We start from the raw sequence: 14,866 nt of genomic DNA, 5'->3' as shown, positions 1-14,866 counted from the left end.
CAACAAAGATGTCCAACATATAATATAGACAAGCACATTCTCACAAAGGAACTATGATAGCTAAAACTTTGGAGGAGGAGCCACTGGGGATTGAACTCAGAGCCTCACACGTTAGGCAAAGGCTCTTCCACTGAGCTGCATTCCCAACCTTAGCAGGAAAATCTTTGTAACTTCCATTTAGGCAGTGAGTTTTAAGTAGGACATATAAAATACAATCCATAGAAGACACACTGGTAAATTGGATTTCAGCAAAATAAAAACTGTTAATGTATGAGGGTGCTGTTCAAGAAACAAAAAGCCACAGACTGGGAGAATATATCTGTAGTATCTCTCAAATGACATATACTCAAAAACCTATAAAACCGAAAACAATCTAATTTTTAAAAAAAATTTGCAGAAGACTGGAACAGGCACACTTTGCCACCTGGCCAGTGAACTCGTACTGGGGTCTGATTCAAGTTGGCACAGCGCCTCATGCCTACCAACAGCACACAAACAGACACAGTTTGAATACTTTAAAATTTTTCTACAAAGTGGAGGAATTTCATTTCCAGAATATGCTGAAAAATTATCTCTTCCATCTTTCAACCAAATTGAAAATTCTTAATTTCACGCAAGTATCGGTAGAAAGAACAATAACTTGAATAGTCTCCAAAATTAACAAACAAAGCTTCAGCCAAACATTCCACATTCCAATCCATTTCTTTCATCTGTTAGAAAACAGGGAGACACTGTCTTCACCAGAACCTGGTGTTTCATGTTTGGCATAAAGAAAGAGAATAAGAATAAAATCAATGTTAGAAGAGACTAAGAATAATCGTCCTCATGACTATTCCAATTCTACCTGAAATGCCAAGCACGTGGTCAGGCCCCGGAGCACTACATGAGATGTTGCTCTTCCTGGCTCTACACCTCTAAACCTGCAAGGGGTCTGGGAAGACAAATATTCTGGTTTCCACTTCTGAAGGTCAGGTCAACTTCAGCATCTCAATGTTCTAAAGGGATTCAGAGATTGGCTGCCAAAACCCAGTCACTCTAAAGACAGATGAGCACAGAGTCAGAGAAAGCAGAGAAGGTTATTCAGATGTTGCAAATATTCAAGTGGGCCAAATTACATAAACTAAAACACAATATTGCAAATCTGAAGAGCTGTGAATCTTAAGTGTGAAGTCCCTTTAAGCTTCCAGGGAGCAGGACGAGCACAGGAAGTACAGTGAGGAAGGCAGAGCTGAGTTCAGAAGCAGAGAAGCAGCAACTTGGCCTTCTAGGATGCCCAGCTCAGAGGTGCGTGTCTAAGGTGCACCTCTTATTCAATTACCCTAGTGTGAACCTTTTTAAAAAGCCTTCCTGTTTCAAGTCACAGAATTTCAGAGCTGTATAGCACCTTAAGCTGCCTCATCCATTATCTTCACTAGCTTGGGAAAACTTCTCAGGAGAAATGGAGAAAATGAAGCAGGCTATTTGGATCCCAAAGTCATTCTACAAATTGAGTACAAATGAAACCAGCACAGAGATCAGTGCACAAGGAGGATATTTCAGTCGATGAAGAACCATACATGAAATGGTAACTCAAAAGACATCACCTCATGACAATGCAGCTTCTCAGCTTGTGCACGCAGTCTCTGTGATGCTCTGCAAAACTGCAAGGTCACCCAAGGGCTGCTCAGAACCCAGCCTCATTAAGAAATGTGAGGCTGGGCCTAGGCTGAGGGCTCATCTTAGCCCTAAGCTCCAGGCACACCCAACTTGAAGCCAGGTCTCTGAGGTGTGCTCAGGACTGGACCTGTGCTCCTCCCCCTGGATGTTCTGTGGCTGTGGCTGGCTAGAGATCAGGTTTCCATTCCTTGAGGCAGCAAAACCAACCCCGGAAGGGCTGAAGAGTGGAGAAAGTCTGCAGTACTGTGAGGTGAAAGGTGAGAATGACCTAAGGCAGCCAAATATCTAGCCTATGGTTTAAACATGGGTGTGACAGCCTGAGAATTTTTTCATAAGAAGCTACCAGGACTCTGCCTTTTTTTTCCTTCCCTATCGTCAGTGTAGCCAGAGGAAAATACCATATTTCATCAAATCCAAAATGCCATCATGTGTTGGTCAGCTTTTAATCACTGCTCAAATACTTGAAGAAAACAGCTTGACGGAGCAAGTGTTCACTTTGGCTTATGGTTTCTGAGGTTTCAGTTCGTGGACTGGCTCCACTGCTTTTATAGGCCTGCGGTCAGGGCATGGCAAAGGAAAACTGTTTACCACATGCCAGCCAGGAAGCAGACAGAGAGGAGCCAGGGACCAACAATAGTCGTTAAAGAAAAATCCCGTGTCCCCCTCCCTTCCTATAGGTCATACCTCTTAAATTTCCATTACTTCTCAATAATGTCATCAAATTATGAACTCATAACGGATTAATTCATTGATGAAGTCAGAGCCCCTATGATCCAATCAGTTCCTCAAATCGCCACCTCTGAACACACACATTTTAGGAGGATGTTTAGATATAAGCTGGAACACATTTATTATAATACAAATGACAAATAAAATCAGCCCAATGCAAATATAGCATCAACTTTAAGATGCACTCCAAATTCAGAAATGTTATAATGGGGGGGGCATATACTGTAAAATAAAATGACATACAATTAGATTTTCTATTGGTATTTAGCTCAAGGTGAGTATAGGGCAGATATTTCTTTTCCATAACTTTTTTTTCAGTGCTAGGGCTAGAACCCAAGACCTCAAATGCTTTACCACTGAGCTATATCCTCAGTCCCACTTTTTGCAACTTTTTATTCTGCTGTAAACTCAATTTATAGAAAAGTAGCATGAACAATGACAGATTCTGCTAGCCTGGGGTTTAGCTACATCCTCCCAACTTGGTACCAGACCCAGAGAAACAACTTATCTCTCCAAGAGTAACTTCTGCATTCTCCTTCTCATTCCAGAGATAAACCTCCTGCTCCCTTTTTGCCCATGCACAGAGCCCTTTCCAATCCCAAGATTTCATAACCACCCAAGCCTCCGCCTCCAGCCCCCAGTAATTCTGTCTCCTGTCTTACACAGGCAGATGCTCCTTCAAATCAGCAGTTAATATGTCATTTTGCCCACCTCCCAAACTCCTCCCCCAGCCAAAACTGATAAAAATAGTCCCACCTCTTTGTTGTTTGCGAGTCTCTGTACCCCCTGCGCTGTGAAGCTCTCCTGTGCCCACATTAAAGGTCTCCACCTTTGTCTCTTTATCTCTCTCATTTTCTCTGCGCTGCTTCAGATTAAGTGCCAAAAATAATCAAACAGTACAAACCTCTCTCAAATATCCCCTGACTCTTCTGATTTTTAATGGTTCTAACCACCAAGCCCATGGCACCATGGCACCCTTTTCTCCTTCCCTCCTTCTCTCTGCTCTCCTCTCTTCATCTGAGATTCGGTCTTCATGCACCATCTGTACAACCTTCAGTACACACTGACTTAACTAAAGGAGACACTCACAGAACAATGATCAACTCAGGAGACACAGTAGTGCCGTCTAATCCTCTGTTCACACTCAAATTTTATTCACTGTCCACAACGACCTTCACTGCCTTCTTCATGCAGGCCAAGATCCAGTCCAGGATCAAGTACTATACTGCTGTCCTGTCTTTTGACATCCCTTTTAACTGGAACAGGTCCTTAGTCTTCCTCTTTCATAACTTTGAAAATTTTTCCTTAATTCAATTTTTTTCAAATCAAAATTCTGAAAATTTTAATTGAAATATTTGAAGGTTATGGAGGCCACCTATTTTATAAATTGTTCCACATGGAGTTTATCTGTTATCTCTGTCAGTATACAAGCGCAGAGTATAGCTCAGCAGGGGAGCACTTGCAATGTGAACGAGGCCTAGGCTTCCACCCCAATGTCGGACCCTCAACCCAAACCAGAGTCAGGCCCTGACAGAGGTGGTGGAATCCTATGGGCAGGGCTGTGTCCTTCACTATCATCTTCTTTAAGCATTTCAAGATCCATTTAGTCCACAGCCAAGTACTATACTGCTGTCCTGTCTTGTGACTTCCCTTTCAATTGGAACAGGTCCAATTTAAAGGAGGCAAGTGTTAGTTTTTCTCTGCTGTGATGTAACTTTGATCACTAGGATGGTGTTCACAGCAGGGAAGCCACCTTGTAAGTAAATCTGAAGTATGAAATTTTAAGTTGTAAAATCAACAAATACTGAGTCTTACTTTATGTATACAATTTGAAATAATGAAAATTCAATGGGAATTTAAACTTTTCTGAGTTGGAATTTAAAATAGTCTAAGACCCAATATTGATCTCTATCACCAAATACATAGTAAATAAGTTACTTACAACTGTCTGGCTTTCAAGTTCACAACACTATGCACTATCAGCTATTTCTTAGGCTTCTGCCAGGGCGAGGCTGTTCTTGGCCACTGGTGGCAATTGCAGACAACCTGCCAAAGTGTTTTCTGAGGAACAATGCCAGAGGCTGGAAAAGATGTGCCTTGCCATCCCTGTCTGCAGTCAGGGCAGATTTGCCCTGTCCCTTCTCTTCACATATGTTCTGGGAGAGCAGTGCTAACAGATCCCCAGAGCAAGCGGCCAAGCTGCAGCCTGCCCTTGGGAAGTCCTGGGGCAGAAGGACTTCCCAAGCACCGCACTTTCAATCTGCCCACAGTTCTGCTGCCTTCTGACAGCAAAGACACAGTGGTTTGTCCATTTTACCTGTCTGGCTCCATCTGCTTCCATTAACACAGCTGCAAGTAAAAGCTACACAGTCACAGAGTCTGGCTCCTCCTCTGGCCAGGCAGAGCTGTCGCACAGGGCATCTCCCAGGGCTGTGACGCTTGGATGCTCAAAGGCCAGCCGGGCATACTAACTGGTGTACTTTTTAGTATGTAACTGTTTCTAAATTCCTGTGTCCCTGGAGCTAACACCCAAACCAATGACAGTTTCTTTGCAGTGTCTGGTGTTGGCTCTTTTGTCTTTGGTTGGATGCTACCTGTGCCCTAAGCAGACACAGAGGCCCTTGTGTGAATGGAAATTCCCACAGGATGAGCCCAACCGATCCCTCTGCATGGTGGCTGATGGAGGCTCAGAGTTGCTGGACCAACTTCCTAAAACATTATTTCCTCGGGCACAGATTTGCACAGAAAGCCCATCAGAAGCAAAGCACAATTCAGTAAATCATCAGTACTGTTACTCAGAAACAGAATTTGAGTTAACAATTCCCATCTGGATCCTCACATAAGTCACACCATGTGTCAGCACTAAGATGAATAACTTCTTTTGAAAGGAACAGTGGAACATGGCTCCAAAGTAGAGCACTTGCGTAGCATGCTTGAGGCCCTGGGTTCAATCCCCAGCACTGGGGGGGGGGGGGGGGGGGGGCTTAACTGAAAATGAAGAAATTATCTCTAGACACTCTGAGGTGATGGGAGAGGGTAAAACCCCACTGCATTTGTGGGACAATACAGCGAGGTGGGAGACATAGGCTCTGCAGAGGTCCGGGTACCCCAGAGTCCTTGAGCCTGAACTCGCTGGGACATGGGACATGGGGCACAGCACTGCCTAGCTCAGACGCTGTGAGCACAACATGAAAGACTGTACTGCCAAAGTAATTAAGATGTATTATGTACCTGCACCGCTCCACACAAGCAATGTAAACACTTATGTATTGCAACCACGTACTAATTAAAAAAGGGAAAGTGAGCAAGCGTACTGCAGCCCTGGGCACAGGGCCTGCAGGGCTGCTCACTCAAAGTCCAGACACGACCACGCCAGGCCCAGTCTCCACAGCAGGGGCAACCGCCTCTCCTGGCAGCCCTAAGTTTGCTCGCCTCCAGGGCTGAGCCGCTGTGCACCAAGAGGCTCCAATTGCCGGTGACCCCCACGTTGGCTACTACTGCTGCTAAAGACCAGAGATGCCATCTGTAACCTCACAGCAGCGAGGCCTCACAGCAGCGAGGCAGCTTCACAACTGACATTGCATAGGATAGGCCCAGGGCTTCCAGGGCTGCAGGGCTCACCCCGCAGTCACCCCGAAGCCCGAGGCTCCTACCCAGACTGCGCAAGGTTTCTCCTCTGGGCAGCCAAAACATCCCCACAGAGGGTCATCTACCGGTGCAAACTTAGAGGGCCTTAAAACTTTAGACCCTTTAAGGAATGATTTTCCCCAGTAAATCATGGTAGATTAACTCCAACGCACCCAAACCATTATTTGTGAAACACAGTGGATCCCAAAGAAGACAACTGAGTTATCAGAGGATGTATCATCTCCAAGAAATTTGCCGATTTCCTCTAATGAGATATAAAACAACAGGCAATACGCAAAAAGTGGAACACGACACTACTCCCGACTCCAATTCCAGAGCATCACAATGACCTGAGGGCTCTGGCTTATTGCAGGAAGAAACAAACGATTTTAACTCTAGGCTTTCAGAAACAAGAAGCTGAACGGCTCGAGCCACTACAATACTCCCTTTCCGAGCCCTGGGAAGGACAACCCAGGCTGGGTGTGGCAGAGAAGGACAGCAGCAGTCGCTGTAGAAGCCTGCTCGAGGACCCGCCCTCCCGGTAAGAGCCCCTGCTGATGGGCAAAACCAGGTCCGCGTCGCGGAGGCACAGGCGGCCCGCAGGGTGGGAAGAGCCGGCCTCTGATGGTCGCCCCTCCCAGCGGCTCCAGGTAAGTCTGTCCCCACGTCTCGATCTTTCGCAGTGTGGGTCCCAGCTCTCTGGCTTCATCCCGAAGTCCTAAGGTGTCCCGAAGCTAAGGACTGGTCCCAGAGGAAACCTGGGGCCGCGCGGGCCGGCCGCCAGGCGGGAGCAGACACAGGGGCGCAGCAGCGCGCGCGGGGACAGCGGGTCTTCGCCCGGAAACGGCGCCGCCCCCGGATTCGGGTGCCGCACGCGGCCGGCCCTGAGTCCAGCGCGTGTTAGATCTCCGCCGCTGCCCCGAACGCGAGGACGACGCCGGCCGACCCCCGCCTCCCGAGCCTGCTCACCTGGGACGCGCCGCCACCGCCGCCGCTCTTTGTGTCCAGCGCCAGCCCGCGCGCTCCGCCTCCCAAGCCGCCCCGGTCTCAGCCCTCCGACCTGCGGGGGGCGGGGCGGGGCTCAGAGCCGGGGGCGGGGCGGGGCGGGGCGGGGTCAGGACCCCGGGGAGGAGCTGGAAGGCGGGCGGGCGGGGCGGGGCCGCGGGGATGGGCGGGCCCGGATTCCAGCCGGACTGGAGCGGCCCGGAGCGGTAGGGGGCGGGCGGAGCTGGGGGCGGTGGGGACTGGGTGGCCCCCAGCGTCCGAGGTCTCGGGGTTGTGCGGCTGGTGTTCTAGGCCTGGCTCTCTGGGTGCAGATGCTGAGCTAGGCTCCTTTCCGTCCAACGGCGACAGCCAGGCAGCCAGGGGGAAAGACCCAATTTTTAACAAAAAGCTGGGAGGCATAAAACTTAGCTGGTCGTCTAGTCAATAGGTGTTCTTTTACTGAGGACCCACTAGTGCCAGACGTCGTCCTAAAGGCAGAGAGCACAGCAGTGAGCATAGAGGGTAGAAGATGCCAGACTCTCCTGGGAGGGCCAGACCAGAAGACAACATAAAACCTCAAGTAGATGCATTTGTAACCGCGAATGAGCGGCAGAGCAGGCCGAGCCTCTGAGGTCCAAGAGCGCCGGGTCTTGGCCCAGACACTGCGGGGGAGGGAAGGGGCTTGCAAGTCCGGCCAGGAGAGGAGGTGCGGGCCCTCTGTGCCTCGGAGCGCTTGGCCCTGCACGCGAACCGCGCGCGGAAGGAACAGTGGCTCCCTGTTCCTGGCCGTGTCGTGGTTTGTACGTGATGGACGTACATGCTTAGGGGTTCATTTATGTTTGTGGCAACGGTTCTAATTAATATGAGGTGGAAAAGCACAGTTTGTCTCTATGCAATACACATGCTAATTTTTCTTAACCCATCATGAAATTGTCATCTGTGATACAGGGAATTGAAACGTGCCAGCAACACTAAGCTGTGCGGTGACAAACGACCACAAGGTATTGAATGTGCTTTGCAGTGTTGTTAATTCACATTCATATTTCATAGTTGAATTAAAATAGTATAAAGCCGATTATTTATCAGGAAACTTTGTTCTTTACAGGAAAGATTTGCCATATTCAGGTTCCAAGAACAACATTCTTTGGGAGTCGTTGCTATGTGCTGACCTCAAAACAAATGGAAGATATATTTGTTTGTAAAAGTTTTACTTCGTTGCCCTTTGAAAAACCTTGATTACTCACAAACTCACAAACCCAATTTAACTGAGTCTGACTAACTCTAACCTTTTCAGGAATTTCCATTTTCTTTTCCTTTTAATGCTTTATTTTGGAATAATTTTAAATTTATAGGATAATTGCAAATCAAGTACAAAGAATTTCCATATAACTTTGTCCACTTATCTTTAATGTTAAGATCTTATACAATCATAGTACAATGATCAGAACCAGGAAATCGCTAATGATGGAAGATTCCTCAGAATTCCTCAGAATTCCAGGATTCCACATGGGATACCCTCCATAGTTTCCTCTGATCTATGACAGTTTTGCAGCCTTTCCTTGTTTTTCATGACCTTGACAGTGTGGAGGACCACTGGTTGGGCATTTCATAGGAAGTCCCTCAATCTATTGTGATTAGACTGGCATTATGGGCTTTGGAAAAAAAAAACACAGAGATATGTTCTTGTTACATCATGATCAGGAATACCTGGCATCTGTATGATTTTTCCCCCCTTTGGAGACAGGGTCTTACTTTTTGCCCAAACTGACCCCAAATGCCTGTGCAAATGCTATTGTCCTGCCTCAGCCTTTTGAGTAGCTGACCCTACAAGTATGTGCTACTACATGTGGTTACATGACAATATAGGTGATATCAATCTTGATGACTTGGTTCAGGTACTGACTGTTAGTTTTCCCCATGGCAATGGTTCAGTTTTTCCTTTTCCATACGCTGTTCTTGGAAAGCAAATTAGTAAATCTGGTCCACACTCAAGAAGGGAAAGATTAAATTCCACCTCCTGGAAGGGTGAATATCTACATATATTTAGAATTCTCTGTACAGAAGATCTGTATCTTATCTTCCATTCATGTATTTGTTCAATGATTTAATTATACCAACATTGATGCTTGTGTATTTATCTATATTATACTCTTGATTGTAACCTAAGGCTATGTTATTTATTTCACTGTTCAGATTGTACCAATTTTAGCCACTGGGGGCTAATCCAGATTGGTCCCCTTAGGATACCCTCATTTTTTGCTTAGTCTTTGACATTATACAATATTCCAGGGCCCTCTTATATTTTCCTTGTCCCAGCCCTTGTATCAAGCCATGTCTCCCAGGGCCCTAATTCCTTTCACTGGAGAATCATATTTAGAAACCAAGATCTCTGATGGGGACTGTGTTTGTTGTTATTCAAGGTCACTACTTCCAGGGGTTTTTGGTAGAAAGGCTCAGGAAATGTGTATATAAATACTCCTGTATGCAAACATATCTATTAATATCTATTATCTACTTACCAACCTCCTTATTGAACTAAACATGAGTTCACACTCATGTCTCTAGTTTAAGTCCAACACTGTAGGCTTCATGCTACCATTCCCCTCTTCTTTAAATGTTTTCCTTAGACAGTAAGAAAGTTGACTCCTATCTCTCTGATTTATTCACTTATCTATTTGATCCTCTTATACAGGTAAAGTGCTTCCAAAATTGTTTACAACCTGGAGTGCAATGTTTATGTGCATTTGTTCAGCTTCACAATTTCCAGCCACAGTGCAAACTTCCCAAATGCCTTCAGTCAGCTCCTGCCTACCATCTTCAGTGAGTGTCATAGTTTTCTATTAGAGTATCATGGTTTATGCCAGTGGCCCCCAAGCCTCATGCAATTATGTGTTTGTGATTGGTTCATTGTCTAGTGCTTGGATTGGTGGTGTGAGTGCTACACTTGCCTAGGGTGGAGCCAAGATATGATATAAGTGCAAAAAAAAGATGTATTTCCTTTCTCTTGCTGGTTTCCACCTTGCTGTTTGCAGCTGCCATAAACTGCAGCTCTGGCATGCCACCCTGCCTTGGAGCCAACTAAATATAGACAAAAACTTCCAAAAACTATAAGAAATAAACATTCTCTTCCCTAATTTGGGGCATCAGGTATTGTCTCAGCAAAAAGTAAAAAATGACTAAGACAGAATTTGGTATCAGGAGTGGGGTTATTGTTGTAACTATACCTGACCATGTGGTTCGAGAGCTTTTGGAAGAGGCATGTAGGAAGAGTTTAGAAAGGTTTGAAGATGTCAAAATAGTGGTCAGAGCTCAGGATAACAAAAGGCTGATAAAAAGCCTGTCAAAAACCAGATGTAAAGACTAGATTCAGAAGATTTCTGCTGTAAAGAAAGACTACATTGATTGTTGGACTCCAGTTGATGTATGCTATGACTTAGCAGAAAATTTGTCTGCATTTTGCTCATGTCCAGAAACTTTGCCTGAGACTAAGATTAAGGGTGGTGGACTGATTAATGTGGGAAAATAAATTTCAAGGAAGCCAAATGTTGAAGAAGTGGCATGGCTACTGTTGGAGGCTTTTAGCCAGGTTTATGTTGCAAATCAAAAGCAAAGGGCCCAGCAGGATAATTTAAAATACTGGGAGTTTAGCTGGAAGAAAAATGCCAATAAAGCTATAGATTGTAAAGATAGAGCTGAGACTTTGATTGCTAAGAAACAGAGAAATAAAAAAGGTAGCCAGGGGCATCCCAGGAAGCAGCAAATCTCCATCCTTCACAGCCTCAAAATTGCAAAAGTGAAAGACTTTGCTCAGAGGGAAAAGCTGCAGAAAACCATGCTCCAGAATGGCAATGGAGGCCACATGAGTTTCCAAAGTGGTGGCAGCTGCACCAGGTTCCAAAATGGTGGCAAAATAGAGAAGGTTTTCTTCACAATGAGGTTTGCAAAGCCCAACAATCTAGGCACACACTTGACCCCTACAGCCAAGAGAGAAAAAAACCTGGCTGCTGCTTCAGCTGGTAATGAACCTTGGTGGCATCCACAGGGCACTGATTTTAAGTATGAAAAAATGCACAAATTCTAAGGATAAGATAGCTTCCACCCCAACTGCAAAAGGCCTGGCAGGCTATGCAGTGTGCCCCTGAGAGGGCAATATGTAAAGATATAAGGGTAAAGCCAAAGATACAATGGAGACCCTAGAATTTTAAAAAGCCAAAAATGTGGATCATCCAAAAAAAGCTATAAAAGCTGAGTAGAGGGGGGCTTAAGAGAGAAGCTGCCAGAGCTAAAATCCCTGAAAGTGCCATGGGGGTGGAATCACCAAAGCCTTTTAGAGCTTGCAACCAGACAGCCTTAAATGCTGAGCATGGAACTCTAGGACTTAATTTTCACCCTGCTGGATGTTGGACTTGCTTTGTTTCCAATGCTTTGTATTCCCCCATTTGTAACTTTTGAAATGGTAATGTTTATCTTGTGCCTTTACATTTTAGAAATGTTTAACCTTATTTCATTTGTACAGGGAGTGACAGTTAAGTTTGCCATAGATCTAGAAGAGACTTGAGACTTAAAATTTTCAGCAATGCTAAACCTGTTAGGATTTTGGCAACTCTCAGAGATACACTAAATGTCTTTTATGTAAAGGATGTGCATGAGTCTTTGGGGGCAGGGGTGGAATGTCATGGTTTATGTCATGGCCTCCAAGCCTCATGCAATTGTGCGTTTGTGATTGGTTCATTGTCTAGCAATTGGGTTGGTGGTATGAGTGCTATACCTGCCTCAGGATGGAGCCAAGATATGATGTAAGTGCAAAATAGATGTGTCTCTCTCTTGAGGGTTTCTGCCTTGCTGTTTGCAGCTGTCATAAATTGCAGCCCTGCCATGCCATCCTGCCTTGGAGCCAACTAAATATGGACAAAAACCTCCAAAAACTATAAGAAATAAACCTTTCCTTCTCTAACTTTGGGCATCAGGTATTTTGTCTCAGCAACAAATAAAAAGTGACTAAGACATACAGTAATAAATTTATCACTTGTAACCCTTTGTTTTCCATATTAGAGCCTTAATATTCTAAGTTGAGTTAAGTTCATGCTGTATAGATCTGACAAATGTGGAGCATTGTCATGTATCCTGGAGTGCCATATATTTTATCAAAAGTTGGGTCTTTCCCTTGGCTGTTTGGAAGATAGAGACCAGAAAACAATTTAAAACTCTCAAGTAGATGTATTTGTAACTGCAAATGAACAGCAAAATGGGCCGAGGCTCTAAGGGGTCAGGAATGCCCTACATAGCTCTTTCTGTACCACAGGAGCTCCTGTGTTGTTGGGAGCCGTTCAAGCTGAAAATTGACCACACATGCAAGGCTGGAGCATGACCATCTCAAGAACAAAGAGTGCCTAGGGCAGCCATGTGAAGAAGCTGCTTCAGCCCAGAGATCACCTCCCCCAAGACAATCTGAACAGTGGGTTGTTAGGACAACAGGGTGTCATGTGACATTAAATTGCTAAAAGATATAAATAAATGCCCCTGCAGTGAGAGGCAGTTCCTTTCCTCCTATCAGGAGAGTAAGGGCTCCACCTGACCCCAGCTTTGTCTCTTATTTTCTCATCCTCTCGCGGTCCTTCACCCAAGGAACCTCAAGAGCCGCGTGGGTCATGGCACCATGTGTCCTCTTTGCAGGGATCTCTACTCCTCTTCTAGTCTCCAGAAAATTCTGATTTGTTTTCTGTCCCATTAGTCTATTCTTCCTAAGATGTTATATAGTTTAGAGAAAGAACTCTATGCTATGTAGACTTTGGGGTTTGACAGCCTTGGCTTAGCAAAATGAGTCTAAGATTCTTTCATGTTTTCATGTGAATCAGTAGCTCATTCCTTTTGGCAGTTGTGAAAAGAGCCACTATAAATGTTTTCATACATCGTTGTTGGTTTGAAACTAAGTTTTCTACTTACTTGAATAAATACCTGTGAATTGAGTCACTGTGTATAGTGATAACTGATTAAGACCAGCATGAAGAATGGATGATTCCTTTGTTGGGTTAAAGCCTGCCTGGATGAAAGAAAGAAATAACCAGAGAGAGGTTGGGAATCTCCTTTAAGGTGCTGAGTGGGGTGAGGGTAAGTCTGTCTAACTGTAGAAGCCAACGCCACACAGTCTCCCACAGCATCTGCATAATTTTTCACTCCCTACCTCATATGTTAAAAGGCTCTTGAGGAGCCCAGAACCCTAGTTTGATGGTGGTTCCTTAAAAGATTTGTTATACCCTGGTAGGGTAAGGGACCAACTCCCGTGGGTCCACCAGCAGAGTGTCCAAAGGTGGTCCAAGACCCTCAGGCTATGGTCAATAGCCTGAAACTCCTGGAAGCTGGAGTCACATGCGCACGTGTGAGCTTTAATTACAGAGAGGACCTAGTGGGTGGAGGCATACCATGATTCCTTTGAGCCTACAAGCTGCGTAAGAGCAGAACTGGCTCCCTTGGATTCCCTACTGCAGACTCATACCTAGTGTACTTTACTACACACATGTATACATGCATGTGTATGTACTACTCAAATGTTTGTTGACGGAATGATGGAACAGAATCAGGCCTGCACAGGTGTTCCAGCTATTACCTCCTGCTTAGTCAGTTTGTGTAATATGTATAGACTGGGTGGCTTAAACAACTGGAATTTACCCTCTCACAGTTCCCAAAGCAGGGCCAGGATAGGCAAGGCTGATTCCCTGAGGCCTGTATCTGGGGCCTGCAGACAGCTGCTGCATCTTCACTCACATTACTGGTGGTCACCTTCCCAGTCAGCATCTTAAAGGAGATTCCCAGCCTCTCTGGCTGTTTCTCTATCTCATTCGGCAGGTTTTAACCCAGTGAAGGAATCACCTGTTCTTCATGTTGTTCTTATTCAGATACTGCCACACACCCTACCCCGCTCTTTCAGCACAACTTTACACTTGCACACACCTGCTGTGCACACACCCATAGCCCTCTGATACACCCTTCAGTGTGTGCACACTCATAATAATCATACCAGATATCACTTAGCACATATATACCACTCCTCACCACTCCCTATTTCTTTATTTTGTTTTTCTTCTTTTTGTTTGGTATTTTTTTGTTCTGAGACAGGGTTTCTCTATGTAGTTCAGGCTGGCCTTGAACTTACTATCTAGCCCAAGCCGGCTTCAAACTTGCAGCAATCCTCCTCAGCCTCTTGAGTCCTAGGATTATAGACATGTGCCACCATGTCCAGCCCCATTTTTTACTGATGCAAACACAATGTTGTAAACTCCTATACCCATATCCCATTCCTCAGTACAACCTCACTACATATACAAATACACCTTACACACCTTACAAAAATACCCAACTAATAAGCATCCTACTAAACACAACTTCACACGCATCACAGTACACAACACACAAACTATTCATGCACACATCCTTATATAACACTCCCTACATATGGTATCCTCATAGATCCAACTGTGCTATACACAACACACATTAACCCACTAGAGACCAGTAAACAAATATGCTATGGCACTCACACATACAATACACACTGTGCTTCTCACCTACCTATGCACACAACCACCTGCACCCACATTCACCAGACACCCACAACCTCAGCCTTGTTACTTGCCATACTATGTATCACACTGACACACAGACCACATCCACACTGGTGCACACAGACCATACAGACCCAACCTGTCTTCCCATACACAACTACACACGCACTCACACACACCTTCAAACAACTCTACATACATCCAAACCTGCGTGAGCTCACACCTTGCCTCAGTCGTGTGCCTCACTGTTCCCTTCCTGAAATGCTGAGGACATTTCCTCTATACCATGGGTCTGCAGCTCACAGCCTGCT

At 45.3% G+C, this 14,866-nt stretch overlaps 1 protein-coding gene across 2 annotated transcripts in view; it reads right to left on the bottom strand.

The window, feature by feature from the left end:
- The window catches only part of Ninl (ninein like), an 82,456-nt gene extending 75,353 nt beyond the window's left edge, over positions 1–7,103 (bottom strand). The window contains exon 1 of one of the 2 annotated variants that reach the window (XM_063248589.1): positions 6,982–7,103. The gene's annotated coding sequence lies outside the window, so the exon portion shown is untranslated. The remainder of the gene's footprint in view (positions 1–6,981) is intronic. The other variant, XM_063248592.1, reaches the window with a different exon arrangement.
- Between the last annotated feature and the right edge of the window lie 7,763 nt (positions 7,104–14,866).

The sequence above is a fragment of the Cavia porcellus genome, unplaced genomic scaffold (assembly GCF_034190915.1).
Source record: "Cavia porcellus strain 051 isolate PalLab524CR breed Dunkin Hartley unplaced genomic scaffold, mCavPor4.1 scaffold_5, whole genome shotgun sequence".
Taxonomy (NCBI): domain Eukaryota; kingdom Metazoa; phylum Chordata; class Mammalia; order Rodentia; family Caviidae; genus Cavia; species Cavia porcellus.
Note: the sequence above shows the minus strand (reverse complement) of the source record. Positions and strands in the feature narration are given on the sequence as shown.